This window comes from Mustela putorius, unplaced genomic scaffold (genome assembly GCF_011764305.1).
Source record: "Mustela putorius furo isolate JIRA1106 unplaced genomic scaffold, ASM1176430v1.1 tig00000129_pilon_pilon_pilon, whole genome shotgun sequence".
NCBI lineage: Eukaryota > Metazoa > Chordata > Mammalia > Carnivora > Mustelidae > Mustela > Mustela putorius.
The window spans coordinates 50711997-50727839 of NW_025421290.1; the positions used below are offsets into that span (position 1 = coordinate 50711997).

Sequence of the window (15843 nt, forward strand, 5' to 3'; positions counted from 1 at the left end):
TTTTTACAAATGTAAGAAATGTAAATGTTAATAAAAAAATTTTTTTAAGAGCTAAAGAAAGAGAGAGTAGGGGAGGGGCAGGGGGAGGGAGAGTAAGAATCTTGAGCAGGCCACACACCCTGCACACAGCCCAAAGCAGAACTCGATTGTACGATTATAACTTGAACCAAAATCAAGAATCAGACGCTTAATGGACTGAGCCACCCAGGCGCCCCTATTCAAAATAATTTTAAAATTCAATGTAGTGAAGAATTCTTAGGGTACCACTATACAGCCATTCAGTTAGCAAGAATTAAAAAACTGGACAAGTCTTGTTGAAGTAGTTGAGCACCAGAAACACTCTCATACACTTCTGATGGGGGTATAAATTGTTACAACTGCTTTGGAAAATAGTTTGGCTTTATGTAGCAAAGGTGTATCCCATTTCTAGGTCTGTACACCAGAGAAATACATGCTCACTGTGCTTAAGATGGCTGCGCCACGGAGACCACGGAGATCTGTTCGTAGTGTCTTTGCTCCAAGGCAGAAACTACCCAGGGGACAGGGGAATGGATAAGTAAATTAGTGTATTTTTACACAATGGTGTGCTACACGGCAATGAAAATAAATACCAGGTGCAGCCCCAGAGGTGGAGTGGAAAAAAAAAAAGAGAGAGAGAGAAAGAAAGAGTACATACAATATAATTCTGTGTATAGAAATTACAAATTTTGGCAAAAATATTCTGTATCAGTGCCTAGATGCTGCATCTAAAGGAAGGTAAGAAAGCGATAACCGTAAAGGTTATAGTTGCTGCTCACGGCGGAAGGTGGGGGTGGGGTTGGGGGGTCAGATAGAGGTACCCTGCCGTTGTGGGGTTTCAGCAGTGTTTGTTCCTTCCTTGGCCTGGATGGTTGTCGGACTAGTGTTTGTGTACCGAACATAGTGTTGACCGTGCTTTGTGTGTGTGTGTGCAGTACTTCATGATGAAAGTTATTTTAAAATTAAAATAGTCTGAAGATATCCAGACTTTGTAATTTGTGTCCACATAAATTGTAATGTGGAAAATCCAAAACACATGTTTCTGTAGAGTGGTTAAAATGGTTTCTTTTCTTTCTTTTCCTTTTTTTTTTTTTAAGATTTTATTTATTTATTTGACAGAGAGGGATCACAAGTAGGCAGAGAGGCAGGCAGAGAGAGGGGGAAGCAGGCTCCCTGCTGAGAAGAGAGCCGGATGCAGGACTCGATCCCAGGACCCTGAGATCATGACCCGAGCTGAAGGCAGAGGCTTAACCCACTGAGCCACCCAGGCGCCCCAAAAAGTTTTCTTTAAACTTCTTTCCTTTTTTTTTTTTGAGATTTTTAAAAATTTTTATTTGAGAAAGAGAGAGAGAGCATGAGAGGAGAGGGTCAGAGGGGAGAAGCAGACTCCCCATAGAGCCACGAGCCCGATGCAGGACTCGATCCCGGAGTTCCGGGATCATGACCCAAGCTGAAGGCAGTTGCCCAACCAATGAGCCACCCAGGCACCTAAACTTCTTTCTTGATCATTCTTTTTAATTTACATTTTTGAAATTCTATTTTTAAAACATTTAAAAATGTTCCCAGTGGAGTTGACCCAGTATTATCATTACTCCCCAGGTGAGAGACCCCAGCAGGCTCCTTGAAGAAGGGCAGGATTGGCGCTGCTTTGCTTCTTTCTTGACCGAAGTCTCTTCCTGCTAGACCGTGCTTTGCTGTATCTTCCTCGCAGCGTATGACACACAGGTACGTCTCTGGAAAATTTTAATTTATATAGATTTCTTTTTGCAGCTGGAACTTGTTTGCTTTTTCATAAAAATAAAGTGATTGAAACATCCTGAACTTACTCATTTTTGGCTTTAGCAGTTTCCTCTGTGACAGGCCTATTTGAGTAACTGCTGCACACATGGCACCGTATTTCGGTGTGTGTCTAACCTTATTGTTATTTCTCATTTTTTTAAACCGGCATTACACTTTGAGAATAATCATCATTACACCTGATGGCCCAGTAATGATGAATGTGTTTGAAACCCGGGGCAGGGCTAGGGGTTTCTGCCTTATAGGCCTGCCCTCCGCAGCAGGACGTTCACTGAGGGCAGGGAGGCCTTCCCAGCTCAGATTGCAGCTTTTTAAAAAATTTTTTTTTCTAATTTTATTTGACAAAGAGAGAAATCACAAGTAGGCAGAGAGAAAGCCCGAGAGAGAGGGTAGCAGGCTCCCTGTTGAGCAGAGAGCCAGATGCGGGCTTGATCCCAGGACCCTGAGACCATGACCTTGAGCCGAAAGCAGAGGCTTAACTCACTGAGCCACCCTGGCGCCCCAGATTGCAGCTTTTGATGCTTGAACTGTTTGCTCCCTAACTGTTGTTCTCTAGGAGTTTGAAAGGAAACAAAGTACTCTGTTTTGGTCTCTAATTTGTGATTGAGTAGCACTTTATACTTGAAATTAAGAACTCTTTACTATGTTAGAACAGTAAAATGAATATAAAATGGATTTGAAATAGTTGCATCCAAAGTGAGTTTTAATATATAGCCATTTCTTTCTTTCTTTCTTTCTTTCTTTCTTTCTTTCTTTCTTTCTTTCTTTCTTTCTTTTTAAATTTGACAGAGATCACAAGAAGGCAGAGAGGCAGGCAGGGTTGGGGGAGGCAGGCTCCCTGCTGAGCAGAAATCCTGACACGGGGCTTGACCCCAGGACCCTGGGATCATGACCTGAGCCAAAGTCTGAGGCTTTAACCCACTGAGCCACCTAGGCGCCCCTATATATAACTATTTCTGATAAATTCGAAGTATAAAGAAAACTATTTTAAAAATCACTCATAACCACAGGCCCACTCAGTTTTGCTCTGCTGTCTGAGTTTTTCAGTTTGTGTGGGGCGGGGTTCAAGCAGTGACAGCAGCCAGCCGCGTGCCCCTTGGGTGTCTTCTATCCCCCGACGGCCCCTCCCCGTCCCTTCGCTTCCGTGCGTTTTCTCAGTTGCGTGTTCGTAGGCCGAGGTTTCCCGTGTTGACTTTTGCCCTCTCTACTGAGCGTGGTCTTCTGTCCTCTGCATCTCCTGTGACGTGGCAGGTGGATCCGTGGCTGTGGCCCGCCCCAGCCTGGGACCACACGTCCTTCAGTGGAGCCCTCAGTGTATGGTCGTGGCTCGGGGCCAGCGCTGCTCAGTGCCTAGCTGCAGTCCCCGGAGGTCATGAAATGACGCTGTTTGCGCTCGGTCATTCGCTTGGCCTTGAGTAGCTGAAATATTTGGATAGATAGAAACTTACCGTGGGTGAGTATTTGGTTACCCTAAGGGACAGTTCAGATAGGAAGGGAGGGTCGATGCCGTTCTTCCTCTTTATCAGGTCTCCAGACAATGAGATGGTTCTGCGGCCACTCCCAGAGTGACCCTTGACTGTTTGAAGTAGCGTGCCAAAGTCAGGAACGTAGACCTCTGGGCTCTGTTTAAATCCTTTGCAGTTAGGATTCTCACAGATGCTCGCCTCGAGCCACCGTGGCCGGTGGCGCCTCGCTGAGTACGCTCCGCTGTCCTTCCGGGGCCCCTACTCCTCCTTCCCTTGCCCTCTCTGCTGCCGTAGCGCGTTCCAGACTCCTGCTAAACACAGTTTTGCCTCACACCTGGCATTGCCTCTTTCTCTGAACAGCTCTGGTTCCCTTTTGTAGAAAATCTTCTCTTGAGACCACACTCTGGGTGCTGGGGACACTCCCTGCTATAGGGCTGGTTATTGTTTCCAGGTCTTTTGGAAGGACAGCCTGGCAAATGTGCTTTTTAAGTGAAAATGACATGAGTTCATACTGATGTTTATTTCAAATTTAGTATTATTTGGTTTTTACTTCTTTGTGTTTATATTGATGTATCTTTTCTCTAATGCTGAAAACCTTGGTTCCTAATAGCATCAGCATCATTACTTGTTTTATCCTATAAAATCTACGTGATAGTTTTAGAATAACAGTACCAATGTATTACCAATAGTATGATTCCTGAAAACAGTTTGGAGTTTTCTATAGTTTTTTTTTTTTTATCCTTATAGTCTATATCCCTAGAGAAGTATACCTAATTTGCCAAATTAAGTTTTAAAGTCACCAAGCCAGCCCCTTAGTGTGCCAGCAATTTGTTTAGACAGTCATATTTGTTTTTTGTTTTTTGTTTTTTGAAGTTGAAGGAATAGCTTCTTTTAAAATTTTGTTGTAAGTTATAAAACATTTTCATTTTTCCAAATCAAAATTAAATATTTTAATTTAATAATTAATTTAAATATTTACAGAAGTCAGGCTTCCATTCCTAATCCTTATACCCTGTTTGTTCTTTCCTCTGTAGTGTAAGTATGTGTGTGCACACAGTCCTCTTTCTTAGAGATTGGTAGCATATGGTACAGCTTTCCTCCATGTTGTTTCCTGAGCAGAAACAGCAGGTCGCGAGGCCCACACGGGAGCGTACAGGGCTGCTCCTCACTCCTTTCTGCGCAGCTGTGTAGTACTCCATCATGTTGGATGTAGGACGGAGAAAAGCTTATTCTCAAAATATGTTGGCTTTAGTCTATATGTTTCTCCTGTGTATGAATGTCATCAATTTTGCTCTTTAATCAGCTGCCGATTTCTTAGTAATTTGGGGACCTTGCAAGCACACTGCGTGTTTGTGCCTGGTTTTCCTGATGTGTACAATGTTAGGTTTGGACTAGAAGCTTGAGGTGGGTTATTTTAGCTGAAAGACTGCAGATAAGTAAACTGAATCTAAGAGCATCTCCCTAGCAACAGAGCACGCACCCGGGGCGCCTGGCTGGCTCGCACGGGAGCATGTGACACTTGATCGTGAGCCCCGTGTTGGTGTGGAGATTACTTAAAAAAAAATAGAATCTTAAAAAACAAGTGTGCACCCTGTAACCACAGAAGTGGTGCTGACGGGGCGTGAGCTCAGGAGTGCTGAAGCCCGCAGGTCTCAGTCAGGATAAGGAGACAGATATGGTTTTGCTGGGGCGACCCCGAGGTGGGAGCAGGTTGTTGGGGCGGACGCACGATGTGTTGGATAGGAACGGGAAGCACCGAGGAGGGCAGATTTCATGTTGGCTGCATTAAATACAAGGGCCCGTGTAGCAGGGCAGACAGAGCCAGGTGGTCTGGGAGCTCAGAGAGGAGGCTTGTGGACAGGTCTGCTGGGTGAGGCCTTTGCGATTGGTCAGCATGAGTGTGCGGGGGGTGTGGGGGGGAGAGGGTCCACGTCAGCACCCGAACAGCCCCTGCCTTTAAACCCTAGGCAGAACTGGGGGGTCTGCTCGAGAGATTGTTTGGGTGGCAGCATTGCCGTAAGAGCCAGTGCTTGTGAAATCTCATGCTTTATTCTCAAGGTTGACTTAAATATTGTAATCAGTCCTTCATGTGGCCATGTTTTATGTTTTTCACTCATATTTTCAAGTAAAGTTGATGCTCCAAGGAAATGAACCTTATCACACACGTGCAGCTGCCTCAGCCTCCTGTCCAGGCTCAGCCGCAGGGCCGCGTCCACCCGGACTTGGCTCTTTCTGGCTTGTCGGATGCCCTGGCCCTCAGCCTGTCTCCCTCCCAGATGGCAGGACTCTGGCCCTGGGCCAGGAGAGGCGCAGCTTCTTCGCACAGTCGGGGTTGAATCAGTGCTAAAAAGGATCCCTAAATCAAGGGATACTGGCCATGCTGGGCCTCACATAGCTCTGTTTTCCCAAGGGATTTAAGAGCAAGTTTTATGCTGTGGTTTAATCTAGTTCTTTCCCAGCTGTGAGCCCATGGCTGGCTGGCCTCATCGCCCCTCCCCCCAGTCTCTCTCTCTCTCTGAAGTGGGGCTTTTCATACGTGGTTATGATCTGCCTGTTTGTTTGGAGAAGAATCAAGTCTTCTCGATTCTCCTGTCTTCTGTACTTGGCCCGTGTGTCAGCTCCAGGCCCTCTCCCCCAGCAGAGCATTTGGCATCAGGTATGATGAAAAGAGCCTGTGCTGAAATGTTTGCATAAACACGGTTCCCAGCAAACTTTTTTTTTTTAATCAGCAGGGCACACCTGTCTGTTTATGGTTTTCTCTCTTCTCTTTTTATTGGCATTACTTAGATGATACTTTTCATTGCCCTGCTGGGCTTGGTGTCGAGCTCGTTCTCCTACATGCACGTTGTGAGAAGTACTGACGTGCTGGCAGGAACCATTTTCTCTGTTTATCTGATGCTTCCCTTTTTTGGTTTTCCCCGGGCTTTCCAGTACTTGGAACACCCTTTTGTCAGCAGATGTGCTTTGGTTTCCAATTTCCAATCTCCCAAGTAGGAAGTAGCTCAACTGAAGTCGCAAGTAGGGAAGAGAAGTCGTTAGGAGCAATGAAGGTGCAGAGGAAAGGCAGAGGAATCCAGTCCGGCTCTTTGCTGTGCCCCGAGGTCCAGGGATGGCTCAGCTGTGCGAGGGGCTTCCTGCCTAGCTGACTGCAGACCCACATTCTGTGAAAGGACAGTTTTTCTGAGGAGAGATTGTTGCGTTTGAATAAACATATGGCCTCAAAATACAATGCATTCGTGCCTAAACATGCAGCAAAAGTAAATAATGTAATAATGGTTCCGCTCAGAGGACACGGTGGAGTGGGAGTTCTGGGGTAAGAAGACCAGGCGCCTGGCCAGGCCCTGCTGCTTGGAGCCGGCCCAGGCCAACACCTCCAGAGTGGCTGCTTCCCGGTGGCTTCTACTCTTGGCTTCTCTTCTGCTCCCAGAGAATCCGGACTCCCCTGGCGCCATTTCTCAGTCACATCCCTTCCCTACCTTATAGTCTCTGTTGTGCTCTCTTTTCTTCGTGTATCTGTTGTTTCTGTTCAGCAGAACATTTTCCTGATGTGTTTGGAAGCAGACCTCCTCTTCCCACACTTGATGATGAAGAGATATGCTGGCGGTAGCATCAGATTCTCATCAGTGGCGTGGCCCAGTGTGCTGACCAGAGGCACGTGTGTCCACTCCAGAGGTGGTAACCCCCAGGCTGCTTCCCCAGACTGGCCTGTCAGATGTTAGTCCGCTTGTGCCCAAGTCACCCTTCCTCCACCACCTCTAATGTATCGGACTGAGTTTGCATTATTTTTCAACACAATTATTGTAAATATTACAGGATTTAATTAACCTGTAATTGTCACATCTAAATTTTAGAATTAAGGTAGAATTTAACTATTTTTATACCCATGTATAAGCAAATGAAATAAAGATATATTTAAATCAAGAAACCTAATCAGAGGTTTTCACGATCACATATTTTGGAAAGTTCCAAAGATGTGACTTTCCTAACATTGTTGCTTCTGGTGCTCAGCCTACGTGCAGAGCCCGCATTGGGATGCTTGGCCTGTCTGTAGCCTGGTGTGGATGTCCCGATGCAGCTGCAGGTTAGAAAGTGCCATCGTGGAAAAAATTTTAGCATTTTTAGTAAATGTGTTTGTAGGAACTTTCTTTTTACAGTGGTTTTTCATTTGGGGCTTTTGAACATGGTATCAGCTTTTGTAACTGTACTCACACCAAATACTGCTGTTCCTGTCTGGCCGGCCCCAGCGGATGCCCACGTGCCATGTGCACGGGTGCTCAGCAGGGCGTGGCATGTTGATGTTGGCACTCATCCTTTGGCCACTTGTTTCCCCTTATTTCTCTCTATTTGACTTAAAACATTATTAGCTCAAGTTAGTTTCTTGGTGTCTTTTAGCATCTTTACCACTCTCAACTTTTAATTTTTTTTTTAAAGATTTTATTTATTTATTTGACAGAGCAAAGATCACAATAGGCAGAGAGGCAGGCAGAGAGAGAGAGAGGGAAGCAGGCTCCCCGCTGAGCAGAGAGCCCAATGTGGGACTTGATCCCAGGATCCTGAGATCATGACCTGAGCCGAAGGCAGTGGCTTAACCCACTGAGCCACCCAGGTGCCCTCAACTTTTAATTTTTTTTAACGTTTTATTTGGAAGAGAGAGAGGGGGAACACATGAGCCGGGGTGGGGGGAGCAGAGGGAGAGAGAGAATCTCAAGCAGGCTCTGCGCCAAATGCAGGGTCTAACATGGGGCTTGATCCCAGGATCCTGAGGTCATGACCTGAACTGAAAATCAGGAGTCAGACGCTTAAGTGACTGAGCCACCCAGGGGCCCCTCAACTTAAAACTTTTTAAAAATACAGGCAGAGATGAGAGGCAGGCAGAGAGAGAGAGAGAGAGAGAGGAGGAAGCAGGCTACCCGCTGAGCAGAGAGCCCAATGCGGGGCTCAATCCCAGGACCCTGGGATCATGACCTAAGTCAAAGGAAGTGGCTTTAACCCACTGAGCCACCCAGGCGCCCCTAACTTTTGTTTTTTGGGTTTTTTTTTAGTAAAGATTTTATTTATTTTATTTATTTGACACATAGAGACAGTAAGAGAGGGAATTTAAGCAGGGGGAGTGAGAGAGGGAGATACAGGCTTCCCACTGATCAGGGAGCCCGATGCCAGGATGGATCCCAGGACCCTGGGATCACAACCTGAGCTGAAGGCAGATGCTTAATGACTGAGCCACCCAGAGGCCCCACAACTTCTAATTTTTTTATTAAGGTACATACAGTGATATGAAATTCTTTGGCTCTAAATATAGATAGAATTGTATTACATCAGGTTCAAATGTGCTAGCTTTTTTTTTTTACATTGTTACTGCTGTTATTATTTTTATACTTGAAGTTGTTGTGGGTTATTACATTATGTTATGTTTTTTAGTAAGAAAAATTATTTAAACCATTTAAAGTATAGTTCATTGGTTTTTAGTATTTCACAATGTTTTAAAATATCAGCACTATCTAATTCCACAATATTTTCATTCATCCCCAAAAGAAACTCCGTAACCACTAATCTCCCCTCTGTCTCTGGATTTGCCTATTCTGGATATTTCATGTAAATGGAATTATGTGGCATGTGGCCTTCTGTTTCTGCCTTCTTATTTAGCACAATGTTTTTAAGGTTCATTCATGTTGTAGCATGTCTCAGTATTGCATTCGTTTTTATAGTGAAATAATAGTATATTGTGTGAATAAACCACATTTTATTTATCTGGTTATCTCTTTCTGTGCCCCCCCCCGGGGCTATTAATACTTTTTGTTTATTATAAATATTGCTGCTTTGAGCATCCACATTCAAGTCTTTGTGCAAACATGTGTTTTTGATTTTCCTGGATATAGACATAGGAATAAAATTTCTAGGTAAACTGGTAACTGTTTAACTGTTTGAGGAACTGACAAACTGTTTGCTACAGTGACAGCACCATTTTGCGTTCTCTCCAGTCATGTAGGAAGGTTCCAGTTTCTTTTCTGTCCTCACCAACACTTTGGAATTTTCCATTTTCTTTTATTATAGTCATCCTAGTGGCTGTGAAGTAATATCTCATGATGATCAGGTTTTTTTAAACATTATTTTTTTTAATTGACATAAAATTCACACAACATAAAATTAACCATTTTAAAACGAACAATTCATGCCATTTAGTACATTCACAGTGTTATATAACCACAACCTATGTGTGGTTCCAAAACATTGTCATTCCCCCAAAAGGAAACCCCATACCCATTAAGCAGTTAGTCCTCATTGCTTTTTCCATCAACCCCTGGCAGCGACCAGTCTGCTTTGTGTCTCTGTCTGTTTACCTATATGTTTCCCACACATGGGTCACACAGTATGTGTTCTTTTGCTTCTGGTCTCTTTCGTTGAACGTAATGTTTTCCTGGTTCATCCACGGTTTCGCCTGTATCATTGCTTCATTTCTTTTTATGGCTGAATAATGTCCTGTTGTGCGGAGATCCCACGTTGTGTTTACCCATTCCTCTGTCGACAGACACTTTGGTTGTTTCCACCTTATGGGTATTGTGAAGAGTGCTGCTATGAGCATCTGTGTACGTGTGTTTGAGTTTTCGGTTCTTTTGGGTGTGTGTGCCCAGGACCCAGAGATCATGACCTGAGCCAAAGGCAGCTGTTTGGCCGACTGAGCCCCACAGGCGCCCATTGCTTCATATTCTTGATGGCAGCCTTCTGTGCACGGAGGAGTTTGAATTTCGTAGAGTCCAGTTTATCTATTTTTTCTTTTGTTGCTTGTGCTTTTGGTGTCATATCTAAGAATTCTTTGCCAAACCCAAGGTTATGAATATTTGCCCCAGTGTTTTCTTTTTTTCTCTTACATTTCAGTTGGTAATCCCATTTGATCCTAGTTTGTACGTAGAGAGTGATATTAAGGCTCCCAGTTCATCTTCTGCCTGTGCTTCCCAATGTCCCAGAGACCGTTTTGTTTTTTTTCCCCCGCCATTAAATAGTTTAGTATCCTTATGAAAAATCATTTAACCATAGATGTGTGGGTTTATTTCTGGACTCTCCATTGTATTTCGTTGGTCTATATATCTGTCCTTATGCCCAGTATTACACTGTTGTGATTACTGTAGTTTCGAAGTAGTAAGTTTGAGAAGTGTGAGTCTTCCAACTTCATTTTTGTTTGTCAATGTTGTCTTGGCTCTTTGCGGTCCCTTGCAATTCCGTATGAATTCAAGGATCAGATTTTTCATTTCTGTCAAAGAAAGGTCATTAGAGCTTTGATAGGGATTGCATTGCATTGGTGGATCACTTTGGGTAGAGTATTAGGGTTCTCCAGAGGAACAAAACCTGTGTGTGCGTGTGTGCACATGCGTGTGTAAAAAGCTATGTTTATTATAAGGAATTAGCTCTTACTGGTATGGAGGCAAGCAGAGCCCAAGATCTGCGGGGTCATTTGGCTGGCTGGAGAACCAGGAGAGCCAATGGCTTAGTTCCAGCCTGAATCTGAAGGCCTGAAACCTTAAGAGCCAATGGTGTAGTTCCTGTCCAGAGGCGGGCAGGCTCAAAATCCAGAAGAGCCGATATTTCAGTTCAAATCCAGAGGGAGGAGAAAGGCCAATGTCTCAGTTTGAAGGCAGTCAGATAGAATCCTCCTTGCTTGGAGGTGAGTCCACCTTTTTGTTCCGTTCTGGCCTTTGACTGATTGGCTGATGCCCACCATACTGGGGGGGACAGTGTGCTTTACTCAGCCTGCCAATTTGTATGTCAGTGTCGTCCAGCACCCTTACAGAAGCGCCTAGAAATAATGTTTGACCAAATATCTAGGCACCCCATGGTCCAGTCATGTTAACACATTAATTAACCTACAAGTAATATTGCCATTATAACAATATCAAGTCTGCTAATCCATGTACATAGACTTGTTTGGAGCTAACAAATGTCTTGCTGTTTAATTGTGTCTTCTTTAATCTCACCAACTGTTTTGTAGTGTTCAGTGGACAAATCTTTTACCTCCTTGGTTAAATTTACTCCTGGGTATTTTATTCTTTTGAGTGCTATTGTAAATGGAATTGCTTTTTTAATTTCCTTTTCAGATTATTTATTACTATTGTGTAGATACACAACTGATGTTCCTGTGCCCTGAAACTTTGATAAATTCCTTTATTAGCTCTGGTTTTTCTTGTAAATTCTTTGGGATTTTCTCTATGTAGGACTGTGTCATCTGTAAATGGAAATAATTTTACTTCTTTCTTATTTGGATGCTTTGTACTTCTTTTTCTTGCTCTGGCTAAAGCTTCCAGTATAATGGTGACTAGCAGTGGTGAAAGCGTATACATCCTTCCCTTTCTTGCTGATTTTAGGACGAAAGCTTTCAGTCTTTTGCCATTAAGTGTGAGTTTTTTATAGATATCCTTTATCTTGTTGAGGTAGTTCCCTTTTATTCCTCGTTCTCCGAGGATATTTATAATGAACGAGGATATTTATAATGAACGGGTGTTAGGTTTTGTCAACTATTTTTTTTCTACATCAGTTGAGATAATTGTATCTTTTTCTCCCTGTTCTATTATTGTGGTATGTTACATTGATTGATTTTCTTACACTGAACCACTCTCGCCTTCCTGGGATAAATCCCACTAGGTCATGGTATGTAATACCTTTAATATACTGTTGGATTCAGTTTTCTATTTTTTTTAAGATTTTATTTGTTTATTTGACAGAGATCACAAGTAGGCAGAGAGGCAGGCAGGAAGGGGCTGGGGTGGGGGCGGAGCAGGCTCCCTGCTGACCCTGGGGTCATGACCTGAGCTGAAGGCAGAGGCTTTAACCCACTGAGCCACCCAGGTGCCCCAGTTTTCTATTTGTTTTTTTTTTTGTTGAGAGTCTTCTTCATTTTTGAAGATCAGTTTTGCTAGATGTAGGAGTCTTTTGAACATGTCACGTCATTGTCTTTTTTTATGCCATTGTCTTCTGTCCTCCATCACTTCTTTTTGTTGTTGTTGAATTTAATTTTTTTCAGTGTTCCGAGATTCATTGTGTATGCACCATACCCAGTTCCTCCATGACTTCTGATGAGATGCCAGCTTTACTCTGATTAAGGAAATCCTTGTATATATGGAGTAGCTTCTCTCTTGCTGCTTTCAGAATTTTCTCTTTGTTTTTCCAGTTTGATTATAATGTACATTACTGTGGATTTCTTTGAGTTTAGCCTATATAGTGTTGAGCTTCCTGGATGTGCAGATTAATTAATCAACCAATTAATTATTTTTCAGCAACTGTGGGAAGTTTTTTGTCCTGTTTCTTCAATTATTCTTTCCAATCCTTTCTCTCCCTCCTCTCCTTTCTGGAACTCCCCTAATGTATATGTTGGTGTGACTGGTGATGCCCCATGGGTCTTTGAGGCTCTGTTCATTTTTCTTTGTTGTATTTTCCCTTCTGTAACTTAGACTAGATTTACTTAGTTCACTCACCTTCAGGTTCTCCAGTTCTTTCTTCCGCCTGCTAAGTTCTGCTATTTAGCCCCTGTTGTGAGTTTTTCATTTCAGTTTTATGCTTTCCAGCTCCAAAGTTTCTATTTTTTTCCTTTAAAAAATTTATCTTTATTGATATTCTGTTTTTTGGGCCATTGTTCTGATGGTTTCTTTTATTCTTTAGACATGGCTTCCTTATACATGTAAAATAGCTGATTTAAAGTGTTTATAAGTCCAGTGTCTGGGTTTCCTCCTGGACAGTTTCTATTTCTTGCTTTTTCCCCTGTGTATGGGCCATACTTCTGTGTTTCTTTGCATGCTTTGTAATTTTTTTAAAAATTTGACATTTTTAATATTATAATGTGGCAAGTCTGTAAATGAGATTCTCCCTCATCCCCAGGATTTGTTGTTATAATTGTTGTTTGTATAATGAATTATTGAACTAAGATTGTAAAGTTTATATTCTTTATCATGTGTAGTCATTGAAGTTCCTCTTCCATTAGCGTACTATTCAGCTCATGATTGGACACAGATTTCCTTAAGTGCCTACAATCAAAATCGTCTCCGAGTCTTTTCAGATGGAGTCTTTGTGAGTGTTTTCAACACACAGCCAGGCAGTCGACAACTCTTCCTTACCATTCTCTTTCTCTGTGCAGAACCTGAAGGTCAGCCAGAGGCTTAAGGTCTTCTCAGGGCTTTCCTGAGCATGCACACAACCCTGGGCATTTGTGTGGCCTCGTAGATTCCCAGAAACACATTGGAGCTAGTCAGAGTCCTTTATCCCAGCTTTTCTTCTTAATGTTTTGATTAATCTGTTGTTTCCCTCAGTTGTTGCTGATTACTCCAGGCAGTGGTGATTAATAAATTTGCCCCTTAATGTTTTCAGTAACCACCCCCCACCCTTACCACCACCACCGGTAGCCACCTAAGCATTGGGAGAATTCTGAGTTAATTGAGGTAAACCCAAGTGCTTTGACTTGGTCTTCTAGATAAGTCAAAGCAAACCACTGAAATTCTTTGCAAATGAGGTCTGTTCTTTTCCCACTACCCCTCCATCTCCTGCCAGATTCCTGTCCTGGGATCACAGATTGTCATCCTCCAGGCCACCATCCTGGCTCCTGGGTTCAGCATTGGGTAAAATGCCATTGGGCTTACTCTTCTTACCTTCTTATCTTCAGCTAGTTTCTCTTGATTAAGTGTTCCTCTGATTGCTGCAAGCTTTTAGTTAGTTTTCAAGGTCCCAGGGAAATTGTGTCTGATGGGTTTTGCCAGGTTTTTTTCCCCGTGCTTTTATTGAAAGATAGACTTTTGGAGATTTTTACTCAGCCATTTTCACTGATCCCACTCATTAGTCTGGTTTTAATGCTGTTACCAACTTTGAGTTTGCCTAATTTATGTACACCTGATTTCAGAAAGGATTTAAGATGGCTTAGGGAGGTAAACAAGATCAAAGGTAAATTATTTTTCGTATTTGTTTTGTACCTGTTGGTTAGAGGGCATTCTGGTAAAATTGTGCTCTCCCATGTTGTTACTGAGAACTTGGTCCTGCTGATGGCAGTTTTGGTTCCTTTGGTGATCTTGAGGTTTCTACCCTCCCTCTTACATAGATGGAAGGGAACCTGAAGCAGATTCACTCCATGGTTTCTCCATCTGCATGACTTTATAGATGGCCTCAAAGTGATCACCACATTACTATCCAGCTTTAGGAAAGCCCCTGATTATCAGCCTCTGAGCTGATTATGAAGAATTTGCCTCCAATGGTGGTTTTCCCAAATCCAACTCCCTTTTCCTTAGGACACAGTAGGTGAGTATTTGTCTTATTTTAAGACTTAAAGATGTCATTCCTATTGTCCTAGTTGTTTTAAGAAGTGGTTAGATGATTCTCACTTCAAATCAGAACTAACTTTTCATAGTGACAATGGATGGCTGGTAGAATCTGGGATCATCAGTAAATCTGAGAGTACTCATCTGTCCACCAATCCTGGCACCTGCTGAGGTGTCTAGTTCCTGCTTTCCCTGCGAAAGCTGCGGCCCATTTTGGCCATCTCACTTATGCAGAAGGTCATGGGATGACCCATGGGCCCCACTCAGGGTTCATGTCGAGTCTGGGTTCTGACTCGAAGAGCTCTTGCTTAGGAAGAATGTTTCCCTTGAGCACTGTGAGTCTGTTTGACATAGTGACTTATTTGTTAGTTTTGTTTCAACATAATATTCTTCTTTTGAAAACAATCTTGTAATAGAGTTAGAGCTGCTTTCTAGTTTGGTTTCATATATACTGTTGTCCCTTTTCCATCAACACCACCTGTAAGATAATATGAATCTTTTTAAAATGCCAAGATATGGATGAATTTGACTACATTAAAATTAAGAACTTTTCTTCTTTAAAGGACATAAATAAAGTTAAAGCCATCCACAGACTGGGGGAAGACATAGACAGGTGTAGGTTTAACAGTCAATATGTAGGTAACCCCCACGAATCAGTATTGTAAAAGATAATAGCCCAATTAAAACATGGAAGAGAGACACAATCAGGCATTTCACGGAAGGAAAAGCATAAGTGGCCCGTGAGCCTATGAATGTATGAAAAGATGCTAAAGCTTTTTAATTATCAGAGTAAGAAAACAGACCATTGTACCTGCTAGGTTGGCAGAACCCAAGTGTTGGTGAAGATGTGGATTAACAGAAACATTTATGCTGCTTTGCTTTTGAGAGCAGTTTGGCCCTCGCTTGTAAATTGGCTGTGCGTACAACCTCCGCAGTCCCTCTGGTGCTGGATGCAGTGTGCCCGGCAAGGACTGGCAGGCACTTTCTGTAAAAGGCAAGATGGTAAATATTCTAGGCTTTATGACCTTGTCATACAGTTGCCTTTGTTTCATTTGTTTGTTCAACCCTTTAAAAATCTAAAATGCATTCTTGGCTCAATGAAGTAGACAATAGGTAGCCATAACCCAACAGAAGTCGGCTGCTGGCTAGATCTGACCACAGACTTCACAGTTTTCTGTGATCTAGAGCACAGACCCTAGAGAGACTTACACGAGGGCCCCAGAACAGATGTGCCGGAATGTTCAGAGCATGCTTTCTGTAACAGCAAGGGTGGGCAA

General features: G+C 43.0%; 1 protein-coding gene across 7 annotated transcripts in view; it reads left to right on the forward strand.

Annotated features, from left to right (window-relative positions):
• Window positions 1-15843, forward strand: part of TRAF3 (TNF receptor associated factor 3) — a 118908-nt gene that overhangs the window by 62629 nt on the left and 40436 nt on the right. For 6 of the 7 annotated variants that reach the window (XM_004754654.3, XM_045073998.1, XM_045073995.1 and 3 more), the window contains one exon: window positions 1618-1743. The exons of the other annotated variant lie outside the window; for it this stretch is intronic. The gene's annotated coding sequence lies outside the window, so the exon portion shown is untranslated. The remainder of the gene's footprint in view (window positions 1-1617; window positions 1744-15843) is intronic. 7 annotated transcript variants of the gene reach the window in all.